Below are 14,760 nucleotides of genomic sequence, written 5' to 3'. Positions count from 1 at the left end.
TTGTCAGATTATTGCAACCCTTGGCCACTTATTCTATACTGGAAGATTTCACATTTATGTGGCCTATTTGTGGCCTTTTAACATAGATTTGGTGCTATAAGTACTCTGTGTCTAATATATTTATCTAGAATAACTAGTAACTAGTAACTCTCATTTATTCACTTAGGCAAATAAAATTTGATCCCTGATAATCTTGATAGCCCTAAAAATATCAATTAGTGTGGCTTGCCTTAATTTATTTTCTTTAAGACAAGAGTCAAGAACCTTTATTTAAATAGGAATTTTCCTGTTGAAACAATTGAGTGTGCTGCTAATACTGATTTAATTCATAGAACTACTCTTTTAGTTTACTATTTTTAGAGGTTGGGGAGAGGGTCTTTAAAAAATTATTAAAATTAGTCTTAGAGACTGAGGCATACTCAACTTGAGCTTAGCTCTTGGAATTATAAATAAATACAGTAAGCAATTTATTGAATATTGTGATGTGGATCAATATCCATAAGAATCCAGACAATTGCAATCATGCACTTTGTAAGCAGATACTGAAGATCCTTTCTTCTGCCTCTGGTACATTTTCTTACTGTTGCAATCTTGGATCTGGAAGGACCAACAAAAAGAGGGGGTTTGCAGCCATTGTGGTGGTGTGAGATGAAGATGAATCTGGTTGCGCCTCCCAGAGAGTGCTTCTCCTCAACTCCCTTCTCCATGTAATTCAGCTGAACTCTATCCGAGAGCCTCTGTCTGTTTCTTATATATGAGCGAGTGGGATTGTGGGATATCTCTCAGCATGCTCTTTAGCCCTAAGAGCTTCAAGGGAGGTGTGAATTCGGATATCTAATACTAAACCCTGAAATCTCCCAAACATGTGAACTCCAGTGAGTAAAGGTGTGAACACAAGCACTGTATCAATTAGTTCTACTTAGTACCTTGTTTCAGATTCTGGCCCAAAATATCTCCTTGTAAGATCAGATCAAGGATACTGAACCATGCTAAATTAGATAATTATTGTCTCTATCAACTCTAATGACTCAACTGTTTGTAAAGATTCCAACACAAATATATTATTTAATAGGAATTAAATATTCCTATTTTTGATATAGGAGGACCAAATGACACAGCTCCTGATTTGGAAGTAGAGGAGCTGGATTACAAATATCACTTACAGACCTAAAGCTATATTATAAAGCAGCAGTCATCAAAGACTAAGAAATAGATAAGCCAATCAGTGGAATAGGTTCACAGGACAAAACAGTAAATGACTGAGGCAACCTAGTGTTTGACAATCCCAAAGACCCCAGCTTTTGAGAGAACTCATTATTTGACAAAAACTGCTGGGAAAATTGGAAACTAATATGGAAACTAAGCATTGACCCACACTTAAGGTCAAAATGGATTCATGATTTAGACGTAAAGAATGATATTATAAGGAAATTAAAAGTTTACCTCTCAAATCTGTGGAGAGGGAAGGAGTTTGCGATCAAAAAATGACTGGAACTCATTATTGAACACCAAATAGATAATTTTGATTGTGTTGGGTTGAATAGTTATTGTACAAACAAAACTAATACAGACAGGATTGGTTTGGAGGGATGAATTGGGAAAACATTTTTGCATTCAAGAGTTCTGATGAAGGCCTCATTTTTGAAGTTTATAGAGAACTGACTCAAGCTATTCTCCAGTTGATAAATGGAGATGTGAACAATTTTGAGATGAAGAAATTTCTAGACGTAGGAAGGGTCACTATTGTTCAGAAAGGTGCAAGTTAGGATAGCTCTGAGATACTTTTCAGATTGGCTAAGATGGTAGCAAATGTTGAAGGGAATGGGGAAAATGCACACTGGTTCATTGTTGGTGGAGTTGTGAATGAATTCAGCCATTCTAAGGTGTAATTTGGAACTATGCTCAAGAGGTTATCAAACTGTACATACCCACTGGTCCAGCAATATTTTTACTCTCCCAAAGAGATCTTGAAGGAGCAAAAATATTTGTGGCAGCTATTTTTGTCATGTCTTATGATGTCATGGAGATGTTTTGACAAGCAAATTAAAATCTTCCTCCATCTGCTCTCTATTACTACCTAAAGGAATCACAGAATCAACGGGTCCCCTCCCAGAAGTCTTTTACAACTCTTCTGGGAAGGGGCAGGAAGTCAATTCAAAGGTCTACCCTAATATTCCTTTGTTCTCCTCTAATCCCCTCTTCTTCCCTCCTCTCTCTTTCTTCCTCTCCTTCTCTCTTACCCTTTTTTCTTCCCCTCCCTCTTGGATTCCAAGAGAGAGGTTCCTGAAGTTCCATCTTCTTTAAGTTAAGAATTTTCTAATTTCCCCCAATTTGACTCTTCACCATCTTGGTCACTCCTTCTTTGCCTCTAAACACAAGCTTTAGTTTCTCAATATCCCTCCTAAAATGTTAACATCAAAGAATGAAACAATATTCCAAATGTGCATTCTTAATTTATGTCACTACTTATCCAAGTCCAGTTTTTTCCTACAAAACCAAGTACAGCTTAAGTACTACCTAAATTACAATGTTCTCTCCTTCCTTTGTGCTTTTAGCACACAGCTAATGACGATGTTAAACTAAAGTATATTATGTCTCCACAACTAGGCTATAATCAGAGCTTATTAACCCTTCTTAGCTCTGCCTCCTGATTGCCCTGACTTCCTTTAAGTCAAGTCCCAAATAAAATCCTATATTCTACAGGAAGCATTTGCCAACTTCTTAATATTAGTACCTTCTCTCTATTAATTGATTCCTATTTTCTGGGATGTATATTGTCCATATAGATGTGTTTGTTCGCTGCCTTCCCGCTTAGATTGTAAGCTGTCCCGAAGACAGGAATTGTCTTTTTCATCTTTTTGTATATTCAGCCTAATAAATGTTTACTGACTGGCACAGACAAAATAAAAAACCAACCTATAAGGACTTTTTTCTCTGCTGAAATATTCATTTTTTCTTATGATGATTAAGTTCACAGCAAAGAAAATCTAATTAAATGTTTTCAGAGAATTTTTAATCTATTCACAAAATAGATGGAACTTAGAGGAAACAAAACAGAATGATTTGAGTTTTCCCTCTTTAAAAAATCTGTTCAAAAAAAGCAAAGGAATAAAATTGATTAAGAAATAATTTTTCCTTAAAATATTTCTGCTACAAATCATATAAACATAATTTACAAGTAATGGGCAGCAAAATCAACTTTCCTGAATGTGAAATGGTCACTAAATGTGAACAGGCAGTTTTCAACAAATCACTGAAAAGTGATTTTTCCAATATTCCAAAATTCTAGCATTGATTGAAGTCCAAATGAAAACAGCTCTGAGGCAGCACTTAGCAGCCATTCAATTGTCAGTCAGTTAAAAAATCAACAAGAAATGTTGGTCAGGCTGTAGAAATCAGACAAGCTGGGATGGGGCCATTTCTTTGGAAAGCAACATGGCAATGTCCAATAAGAACTAAGAAACATAGCAATGTCCAATGAGAACTAAGAAATGTTGCTCCCTTGAACTTCATAACTGTACTTCTAGGACTGTTGCTGAAAGGAAATCAACTCCTCTCCTATTCCCACCCACCTCAATCCTGCCACTCCAAAGACCCAACTGAATGCCATCCACCACTTGATCTGCACCCTCTAGAATCCTTAGGCAAAAAACCCCCCTTTATCCTAATTTGTTTCCTCCCTCACTTTTTCCATCTCCTGGGAATCACTGTTAACAGCTTATTTGTCTTTTTTACCTTGTCTTTATTATCCCCTACAATGATAGGTACCCAATAATGACCTGATTTGTATCAGAAGAAAAGCAGAACTTGTTGTTTATGATAAGTTTAAATGAAGCTAGCTTAATCAGTCCTGATTTTTTCTCATACAGGTACTTTTGTTAGGCTTTAAAAGTTTTTTTTTTTTTAAACAAAAATATTGGGCTAATAACTCTTTAGGATCATAGGATTTAGAACTAGCTAAAAGGCACTCAAAGGCAGAAGAATGTTAGAGTTGGAGTCAGGAAACCTGTGTCTAGAAAGCAAAATAATTCCTACATGAGTCCAAACTAAAATGGGAAAAAAAAAAAAATCGCAAAACTTAAGGACCACCTGTTACTGACATATAATGCAAACTGCTGCTCTTTCTCTTGTGTTATTAATTTTAGGGTTTGACTACCCTCATTAAAGAAGAATAATCCCACAGTTAGGTGGGGGCAAAATCAATCAGATTAGGATTTCTGAACACCTAAAAGAGTGAAGGACAGGTTAGTCTCATCATCCTGACTCTAACTGAACCTTTATCCTCGGCTACAAACTAATGCTGAATGCCTCCTTTCTAACCTACCACAGTGATTTCTCTTCTGAGATTGCATCTCTTATCTACTTGGTAAATATCTTGTGTAATTGTTTATTTACATGGGCAAATAAGTGGTATGTTGTGCCTAGAATCAGGAAGAATTGAGTTCAAATCCAGCCTCAGTCACTCACTAGTTTTGGACCCTGGGTAAGTCACTTATCCCTGTTTACCTCTTTTTCCTCATCGGTAAAATGAATTTAGGGTTAGAAAATGGAAAACTATTCCAGTATCTTTGCCAAGAAAACTGCATATGAAATCATGAAGAGTCAGTCATGACTGAACAACATTTATTTATATGTACACCACATTTGAATGTGATCCTCTTGAGGGAAGGAACTATTTTTACCTTTTGTTGTATCCACAGCACTTAGCACAGTGCTCAGCACATCATAAATGATTAATCAATGCTTTTGATTGATTTCCCTGGACTGTGGTAAATGATGAATATTAATGTGTATAGTTGTCATCAAGTGCAGCATGCACTTGCCTACTGAGAAGAGGAAGCCTTTTTATTAAAAAGTAGAAGAGGAAGAGGAAAGTATTTGATAGAAATTATTATGACAGTAATTCCAGAGAAGCATTTTCAAAAAGGACTTTGGGCTTATTTTTGGGTCCCTTTTCCTTAAAAGATGATTCCTTAACTCTTCTCCATATTTAGGTAGTAGCAAATACTACCCAGCAGGAATCCTATTGGGCCTTTAAATCTTTTTTAGATTGACCTTCACTTTACTGGAAGGGGAAGTTGCCTTCCAGTAGAATAAACATTGAATCTTCTTTAAAATGCTTAAAATTCAAACCTTAAGCAAGCATCATATGCAATGGGGAAAAACTGGAACTGTTTTCCCAGTAAGATCTGGAGTGAAGCAAGGTTGCCCACTATCACCATTATTATTCAATATTGTATTAGAAACACTAGCCTCTGCAATAAGAGTCGAGAAAGAGATTAAAGGAATTAGAGTAGGCAATGAGGAAACCAAACTATCACTCTTTGCAGATGATATGATGGTATACCTAGAAAACCCCAGAGATTCTACTAAAAAGCTATTAGAAATAATTCATAATTTTAGCAAAGTAGCAGGATACAAAATAAATCCCCATAAATCCTCAGCATTCTTATACACCACCAACAAAATCCAAGAGCAAGAGATACAAAGAGAAATTCCATTCAAAATAACTGTTGATAGCATAAAATATTTGGGAATCTATGTACCAAAGGAAAGTCAGGAATTATTTGAGCAAAATTACAAAAAAGTTTCCACACAAATAAAGTCAGACTTAAATAATTGGAAAAATATTAAGTGCTCTTGGATAGGCCGAGCGAATATAATAAAGATGACAATACTCCCTAAACTAATCTATTTATTTAGTGCTATACCAATCAGACTTCCAAGAAAATATTTTAATGATTTAGAAAAAATAACAACAAAATTCATATGGAACAATAAAAAGTCGAGAATCTCAAGGGAATTAATGAAAAAAAAAATCAAATGAAGGTGGTCTAGCTGTACCTGATCTAAAATTATATTATAAAGCAGCAGTCACCAAAACCATTTGGTATTGGCTAAGAAATAGATTAGTTGATCAATGGAAAAGATTAGGTTCACAAGACAGAATAGCAATCTAGTGTTTGACCCAAAGATTCTAACTTTTGGGATAAGATTTCATTATTTGATAAAAACTGCTGGGATAACTGGAAATTAGTATGGCAGAAATTAGGCAAGGACCCACACTTAACACCATATACCAAGATAAGATCAAAATGGGTCCATGACCTAGGCATAAAGAACAAGATTATAAATAAATTAGAGGAACATAGGATAGTTTATCTCTCAGACTTGTGGAGGAGAAAGAAATTTGTGACCAAAAATGAACTAGAGACCATTACCGATCACAAAATAGAAAATTTTGATTATATCAAATTAAAAAGCCTTTGTACAAACAGAATGAATGCAAACAAGATTAATAGGGAAGCAACAAACTGGGAAAACATCTTTACAATTAAAGGTTCTGATAAAGGCCTCATTTCCAAAATATATAGAGAACTGACTCAAATTTATAAAAAAATCAAGCCATTCTCCAATTGATAAATGGTCAAAGGATATGAACAGACAATTTTCAGATGAAGAAATTGAAACTATTACCACTCACATGAAAGAGTGTTCCAAATCACTATTGATCAGAGAAATGCAAATTAAGACAACTCTGAGATATCACTACACACCTGTCAGATTGGCTAAGATGACAGGAAGAAATAATGATGAATGTTGGAGGGGATGCGGGAAAACGGGGACACTGATGCATTGTTGGTGGAGTTGTGAACGAATCCAGCCATTCTGGAGAGCAATCTGGAATTATGCCCAAAAAATTATCAAACTGTGCATACCCTTTGATCCAGCAGTGTTTCTATTGGGCTTATACCCCAAAGAGATACTAAAAAAGGGAAAGGGACCTGTATGTGCCAAAATGTTTGTAGCAGCCCTGTTTGTAGTGGCTAGAAACTGGAAAATGAATGGATGCCCATCAATTGGAGAATGGCTGGGTAAATTGTATGAATGTTATGGAATATTATTGCTCTGTAAGGAATGACCAGCAGGATGAATACAGAGAGGCTTGGAGAGACCTACATGGACTGATGCTAAGTGAGATGAGCAGAACCAGGAGATCATTATACACTTCGACAACGATATTGTATGAGGATGTATTCTGATGGAAGTGGATTTCTATGACAAAGAGACCTAACTGAGTTTCAATGGATAAATGATGGACAGAAACAGCTACACCCAAAGAAGGAACACTGGGAAATGAATGTGAACTATTTGCATTTTTGATTTTCTTCCCAAGTTATTTTTACCTTCTGAATCCAATTCTCCCTGTGCAGTGGGAGAACTGTTCGGTTCTGCAAATATGTATTGTATCTAGGATATATTGCAACATATTTAACATATATAGGACTGCTTGCCATCTTGGGATGGGGGGGTGGAGGGAGGGAGGGGAAAAAACGAAACATAAGCGAGTGCAAGGGATAATGTTGTAAAAAAATTATCCTGGCATGGATTCTGTCAATACAAAGTTATTATTAAATAAAATAAAATTTAAAATTAAAAAATATAAATAAATAAAATAAAATGCTTAAAATTCAAATTCCCTTTTGACAAAGAGATGGGGACTGGATGATACCCTGTTATTTTATAATAATTGCCTGCTGCTTCAGAGGTTGTGCTAGGACTGTGTTCTCACTTCACTGTGACTTTTGATTGCAATCAAAAATGGGTTCCACTCAGTAATATCTATTTTAAAAAACACAAAAATGGTCAAAGCTACTTTTCCAGAAAAAAGAAATACTAAAGCCTTTTCTCTTCTGAAATCTCCAATCAGTTGATTAGGTCTTAAATAAACCAAGGATTTTAACTTTATTTTAATTATCTTTAATAATTTACCCCCCAGATTCTCAAAGTTAGCATTTTTAATTTAAGCTGATATTACCTTAGAAGTCAAATAACCTCCTCTATATAGTGCTTGTTATAAAGCACTTCCTAGAAAGTTTAATATAATGAAGGGCCTTCATTGTCCCTCACTGTAGCCTGAATTTTAATGATTTATGATTCTTTTAGAATATAGAGTATTACAGGAATCAATGAGACTACTCCAATCTATTCATTTTGCAAATGAAACCAGGAAAAGAAAATGAAATATCATAAGTTGTGATTCAAAGAAAAGACTTGTTAGTTACTGGAACAAAGATGTCCAACCCACTATTCTTTCCGTTTCAGAAAAATATTTCTATGATCTTCTTTCCTATAATTTAAACATACATATTAAGCCAAAAATAAATCCAGAAAACCAGTTTCAACAGAAACTTTCAAACAGGCCTTTAATTAAAAATTCAATTTATCAAATATTTCTTGAGTACATGGGTATCCACACAATGGTGCTAAAGGATATATGTACCTATACCACAGAAGAATGACCCCAAAGTACCACTCTAAGTCTCAAGGGGTTATGTTCTCACTGAGGTGGATTCTTTATTTTGCAATTAAATGGTAAAAGATTCTTTTGGTAAGTAACTTTTAAAATCTTCTAGAAGAATTGTCTGACAGATACTAAGAACACTCAAAGGAAGAAGCCATTGTGCTATTCACAAATAAATCCTGAGAGACCCATTGCCAATGGTCAATCAATTGTATTGTGGGATTTGGTCAAATAGAGGTAGAGGAGACAACATATGCCTGAGATTGAATCTTTAGAAAGGTAGATTGTCTCATCTGTTTCTGATTCCAAGATTAAAATAAATTTGACATGATTAACTCTGACACCCTATGACAAAGGAGTTCTCAGAAGCAATAACATAATATAAATAAGCTATTGGTTTTAAATAAGCCTATCACAAGTTCTGTGATTAGACTTGTTATTGTAATGAAATCTGGAAAAATGAACAGTAATATACACATAAAACAAAAACTAAATCCAAATGAAAAATTAATCCTTTATTTACCTGTATTCATAGTGCTTTCCTGCAAAAGAACAGCATGGAGGCAAGGGTGCGGGGTAGGAGAGGACAGAGAAGAGAGAAGGGAGGAGAGGGGGAGAGAGGAGGAAAAGGCGGAGGAAGGGAGAGAACTTTAAAATATTCTGTCCTAAAAGTCCACATCCTCCTGTCCCTTCATGATCACATTGAACAAGGTGAAGGCAAGGGAAACTGACAAAGATACCTTAAAAGGACAAAGATGAGAAGAGAATGTAATTTTAATGTTGGGAGAATAGGATTGTTTTTGTATTTAGATATAGTTTTGGTATCATAGTCCATCAGTATGCCATTTCTCCCTATTAAAACTGTCTCTAAGTAACTTATTTTCTATTTTTCTTTAAGAACAACATTTATTGATTACTAAATCATTTTGTCTTGATGTCTTAAAAACAAGTATATTTTACATTTAAAATAATACACAAAATACTAACAACACAGACACTAAGGAGAATACCTGGGCATATCCACCAGTATTATTCTCAAACTTATGCTAATCTTTCTATTTTACCTATCTAGCATAACAGAATTGGAGCTTAATGAGTATTTACAGAATTGAGTTAAATCTGTCTCTCTTTCATCTGTCTAAGGCAAAAATTTAGACGAATTTAGACATATTGACACCACTGTGATGGCTGGCCTCCTGCACTTCCCCCACTGAGACCAAGGCCCACTTTGGACTAAGGAGTCTGAAAGGCTCTCCAGAAAGCTGCCCAGCCCCAGGCAAGGAGACAAGACTCGGAAGGAGCCCTCTGGGAGATTGAGAGCCAGAAGCCCTTTCTTGGAGGCAAGAGAGATTCATTCCATTTTCCATCTTTGTGCTGGCTGGAGGCTGAAGGGAGCAGAGGCAAAGGAGACCAAGGAGAACCAAGGAGAGAGAAGGCCTGCTGGCTGGAGGCTGAAGGGAGCAGAGGCAAAGGAGACCAAGGAGAACCAAGGAGAGAGAAGGCCTCCCGAAAACTAGAGAAGCCCCAAGTGAAGGAGATAAGATTTTGGAAGAGACAATAAAAGACTGTACTTTAATCTGACTCCACCTCCGAGAGTGGGCTTATGGGCTTCCTCCCAGAGTGCTCTATCAGCTTCAACTTCTCTTCTTCCAAATATCTAAGCCAGGACTAGTTAGTTTCAGTTCAACAATTTAAAGAATGTTTTTTTAAGAGGTAGATGCAACACCCACTTACTGTGTGATTATGAGGAAGTCACAACAGTGATTCAGTTTCCTAATCAATAAAGTTGAAATTATTATATAAATTACCTCACAGGAATTGTTTTGAGGCAAATGCTGGATAAAAACTAGAAAACTCCTTATAAAATGTAGTTATTACAAATTATTCATTAAACATCTAAAATATGCCCAGCAGGAAAGTTGATATGTACCTCCTGATATAATTAGTAAATACAAGATGCTGTATGTACATATTAGAAGTGCAATAGCTGGTCAAACTATGGCAAGGAAGTTGAAGCATCTAAAGAGTCATCATGAAAGGGGGACTTGAACTAGATCTGGATGGAGCTGAATCCACAGGTGAGCAAGGCTTGAGCCAACTGCAAATTTATAATACTAAGAAATCAGGAAGAATCAGTTTTGAAATAAATAAGTAGTAGGACTACAAAGGAACTTCATATCTTTTTCATCTGTTATTACCACTTCCTCTCACTATCAGTCTATAGGAGAATATTTACGGCATTGTTTGGGGCATCATTATATAGAAGGAAAAACATTAGATTTAAGGTTAGGAAGTCAAGATTGTAGGTCTTGCTTGCTAGTTTACTCTATTAGCTTATATACAACTGTAATGCTGGAGAAACACAACTATATGGCATAACACAATTCAGTTTTTCCAACTATAAAATGGGCATAGTATCTACCTTACCCACTTTTTAGGGTTGTGATAGCATAAAATGATATCACAAATGGAATATTTCTTCAAAAATTTAAAAAATACCAAATAAACACAAGATTCTAAACAAAGCATTTGGCCCTGGAGGCCTGTACTTTTCATACAGAAGGGGAAAGCAACATTTTAGGTGGAATCTAATCCCAGTTGTATTCTCCTACCCTTTCCAAATGAATGGAAAGCAAACACAAGCATCTCTGCTTCCACATTCTTCTGTCATAAGATTTAGCATTTTTACGTTTGATTACTCCAAGCTGCCATCTTTATATCTCCCATCAAACATGTCACACTGCACACAAATACTTGTTGTTTAATAAGATGTGCTTTTTTTTCTACTTGAAGTCACATAGTCTCAAAGATAATCATTTTGACACAGAAGCACTTCCCTCAAAGATAGTTGTCACATAACACATAAACTTGGTCATTTCGATATATTTATAATATAACACCTAAGTCCTATATTTTGGCATGCAGATAACTCTAAACTAGCAGGGCACAACTTTTAGCAAGCCTTAAGTTGTGCCACTGTTCCCTTTTAATGTCCTGACCCAGTTTCCCAATTGTCCTATTTAGTTACTCTGCGCCTCAGGTTATAACTTTTCCCTCTTAATATTTGATGAGATAAAGGTTTTATATCTTTAGGCTATAATCATTCCTTCTTAATGTTTGACAGGATAAAGGTCTATCCATTTTAGACATCAATGGAATATCAGTAACCTCTCCAGTATGTCCCTCCATTGTGTCATCCTAGTTACCTCCCCCTATTAGGTTATCCCCATCTAGGTACCTCCCCCATTATGTCATTGTTCTTGTTATCTTATAAAAATCTTGCTGTCGTGATCCTCAGGACTGGATTCTTTGAGATGATAGTCTTGTTCAGCCCTGGGACCAAACATATGGATCATTTGGTCCCAGAAAATCTCTCCATTTAATACACTATTAAATTGTTCTCTAATCTCTGTCTTATTCAGTTTTTCCAGCATTACACTTACCAAATTTTAAAGGCTTTGATAGATTGTGTTTTTCAAAGAGTTCTCACCGGTTATTGCTCTTCTCAAGTGTTAAAGCATTAAAGTATTCCCCTTCCCACCCCCCACCACGAGGCAATTGGAGTTAAGTGATTTGCCCAGGGTCACCCAGCTAGGAAGTGTTCCCAGATTTGAACTCAGATCCTCCTGACTTCAGGGCTAGTGCTCTATCCACTGTACCACCTAGCTGCCCCCAAGCAGGAATAGTATTCAAAAATTCTCATTTATACAAAAATAGTTAAATAAGCTATCATAAGTCCTCATACGAATTCTGATTCAGACAGTATAATACAATGGATAATATCTAGATTTGGATATCAGAAGACCCAAGTTTGAATCTACCTGTCCCACTAATACCTGTATAATTTTATTCAAGGTCGTTAGCATTTCTGAGCTAAGATAAGATAAGCTGTAAAATGTAGGGAATAAATTGTATAGTCTTCCAGGTCTCTTTCAGCTCTGAATGTATGATCCTAAGATTAGAATGTAATCTTTCTAGATGAAATTGTTAAATTTGACATTTTATAAGAGGCAGAATTATTACTTGGCATTTAGTGTATTTGAAAGATCTGGATTCAAATTCTGCCTCAAGCATGTACTATTTGTGTGATCATTTAATCTCTATGGACTTCTTAACTGTAAAATAAAGGGGGTTGGGCCTAAGGAATGCTAAAGTCCTTTCTAGTTCTAAATCTATGATTTTATAATCCAGATGGATTCAAGAAAAGAAAGGTTACACAGACAATAGAACAAAAGCTTGATTTTAGAGAGTGATTAACTGATAAATTCTGAGAACCTTAAAAGCTAAGAAAAGACTTCTGAAAAAACAGGTGGCCTAAAGGGGAAAAAAAAAAATAAAAAAGGTGTAATGCTCTTTGGATTGCAGAAGAATTTTAGACAATCTGAATATTTAACTCTAGGACAGCTTCCTCTGCTATTGTGACAGCCGATGCTCCACTGACTTTACTTCATAATTATATGTGGTTTTTCATTCTAACTAGGTGTCTTTAGCCCTCACTTTTTACCATGCAAGATTTCACTATTATTTCCAGTCACTCAAGCCTGAAACTTCAGAGTGGAAGGAGTCCTAGAATTTGGAACTTCTGGCATACCATACATTACATTATTATTATTACAATATTATTACATTATTTTTTACTTTCATTTTTTTATCCTCTACCTAGTCACTAAGTTCTGTTTTTCTACTATTCTGTTGAAATGTCTCTTAAGCTTATGTTCCTTCTTTCTTCTTCACTGACATTACCTCAATGTGCCAATAATTTGCCGTGTTATCACTTGATTCACACCTCTAGGCTACAAGTTTTCATGACTTTAACATGAGGGGCTTTAAAATTTTAATGCTGTATCTCCCTCCCAATTAGTTTCCTGAGGAAATGGGATTAATTTTGTATTTTGTTTTTGTATCCTTTACACCTAGCACAGTGCTAGATACAAAACACATGGATGCTTAATAAATGCTTAATAAATTGGATTCTAACTCTAAAAATTCTGGATTTTATTACCTCAAGCAATACATCTCTTAATACTATAACATGGGAGTAATGGCTAGAGAGCCAGACTCAAGAGTTTGGAAGATATGGATTTAAATTCTGCTCCTGTCACACCCTAGACAATATATATATAAAACCTTTCAATGACCCAGGCAATTCTCTCTCTTTTTAAATTAAATTCAATTTTGGAGGCAACTGGGGTTAAGTGACTTGCACAGGGTTACATAATTAGCATCTACTCTCCCCTCATCCCGGCAATCCTTAAGCCTGCCAAGATTGCAACAGGGAATTCCCTAAACCAATGAAATTACAGATTCAGATGACTTTGACTATAATAACTACTATTACTACTAATTGTGCCTGTTAATTAAGTATTCCATGCCTAAGAAGCATACTTCTACCAGGCCTTTCCTTCTTAAATACATATACGCATGTGTATGTATGTATATAGATTGATAGATGGATATTTTAGATATAGATTTAAGGACAACACTGTAATTCTAAAGCCTTCCTCTAATAAGAATAAGAAACCTTATCAGTCTTATCAATTCTGAAACTATACCCCACACTGAGATCTTTTTCACCCAAGAAGGATTCCTCCTTGAAATCATTACCATAATAATCATACTAAGAGAAGGAAGGAGAATCTTGGAATAAAGAAGATGGAAAGAAAAATCTTTCCAACTTTTGAGTTCACTTTTAATTGGAGTTCACACACTCCAATTCTTAGAGAGAAAGTGGTTAAAGCCAGTTTGTATGGTTTTGAGAAAATGATACTCCAGGATATGCTGAAAATTCAGTGACGATCATTCTGTTTGATGAAATAAAATATTAATTGAACTCTCACCTCAAGACTATAACTACAAATTTATCTTGTGGAATTTTTCTCATTTTGGGGGGAACACTACAAACTGTAACTCAAAAATGGATTGTGTTAGGACTTTTCAAAGGCAAAGGTCATATACCTTCAAGAATTCCTGTGCAGCAATTTGGAACTATACCCAAAGAACTATCAAAGTGCATATCTTTTGATTCAGCAGTCTCTTTACTAGGTCTGTATCCCAAAAAGATTAAAAAAAAAAAAAAGGGAAAAGGACTCATGTGCAAAAATGTTTGTAGCAGCCCTTGTTATAGTGGCAAGGTACTAGAAACTGAGTGGCTGCCCATCAGTTGGGGAAAGGCTGAATAACTTATAGTATATGAATGTAATAGAATATTATGTTCTATAAGAAACATTCAACATTCAACAGGATGATTTCAGAAGAGTGTGGAGAAACTTACATGAAATGATGCTAAGTGAAATGAGTGGAATGTTGTACACAGCAACAACAATGTGAAGATCAACTGTGATGAAGTTGGCTCTTTTCAGCAATGAGGTGATTCGGGCCAATTTCAATAGACTTGTGATGGAGAGAGCCATCTGCATCCAGAGAGAGGACTATGGGGAATGAATGTGGATCATAAC

General features: G+C 35.5%; 1 protein-coding gene across 2 annotated transcripts in view; it reads right to left on the bottom strand.

Annotated features, from left to right (window-relative positions):
* Nucleotides 1-14,760, bottom strand: part of SUSD6 (sushi domain containing 6) — a 117,489-nt gene that overhangs the window by 90,463 nt on the left and 12,266 nt on the right. The gene's annotated exons all lie outside the window — the stretch shown is intronic.

Source organism: Antechinus flavipes, chromosome 2 (genome assembly GCF_016432865.1).
Source record: "Antechinus flavipes isolate AdamAnt ecotype Samford, QLD, Australia chromosome 2, AdamAnt_v2, whole genome shotgun sequence".
In the NCBI taxonomy this organism is placed as follows: domain Eukaryota; kingdom Metazoa; phylum Chordata; class Mammalia; order Dasyuromorphia; family Dasyuridae; genus Antechinus; species Antechinus flavipes.
The sequence above is the reverse complement of the archived record's forward strand: the minus strand, read 5'-3'. Positions and strand labels throughout refer to the sequence as shown.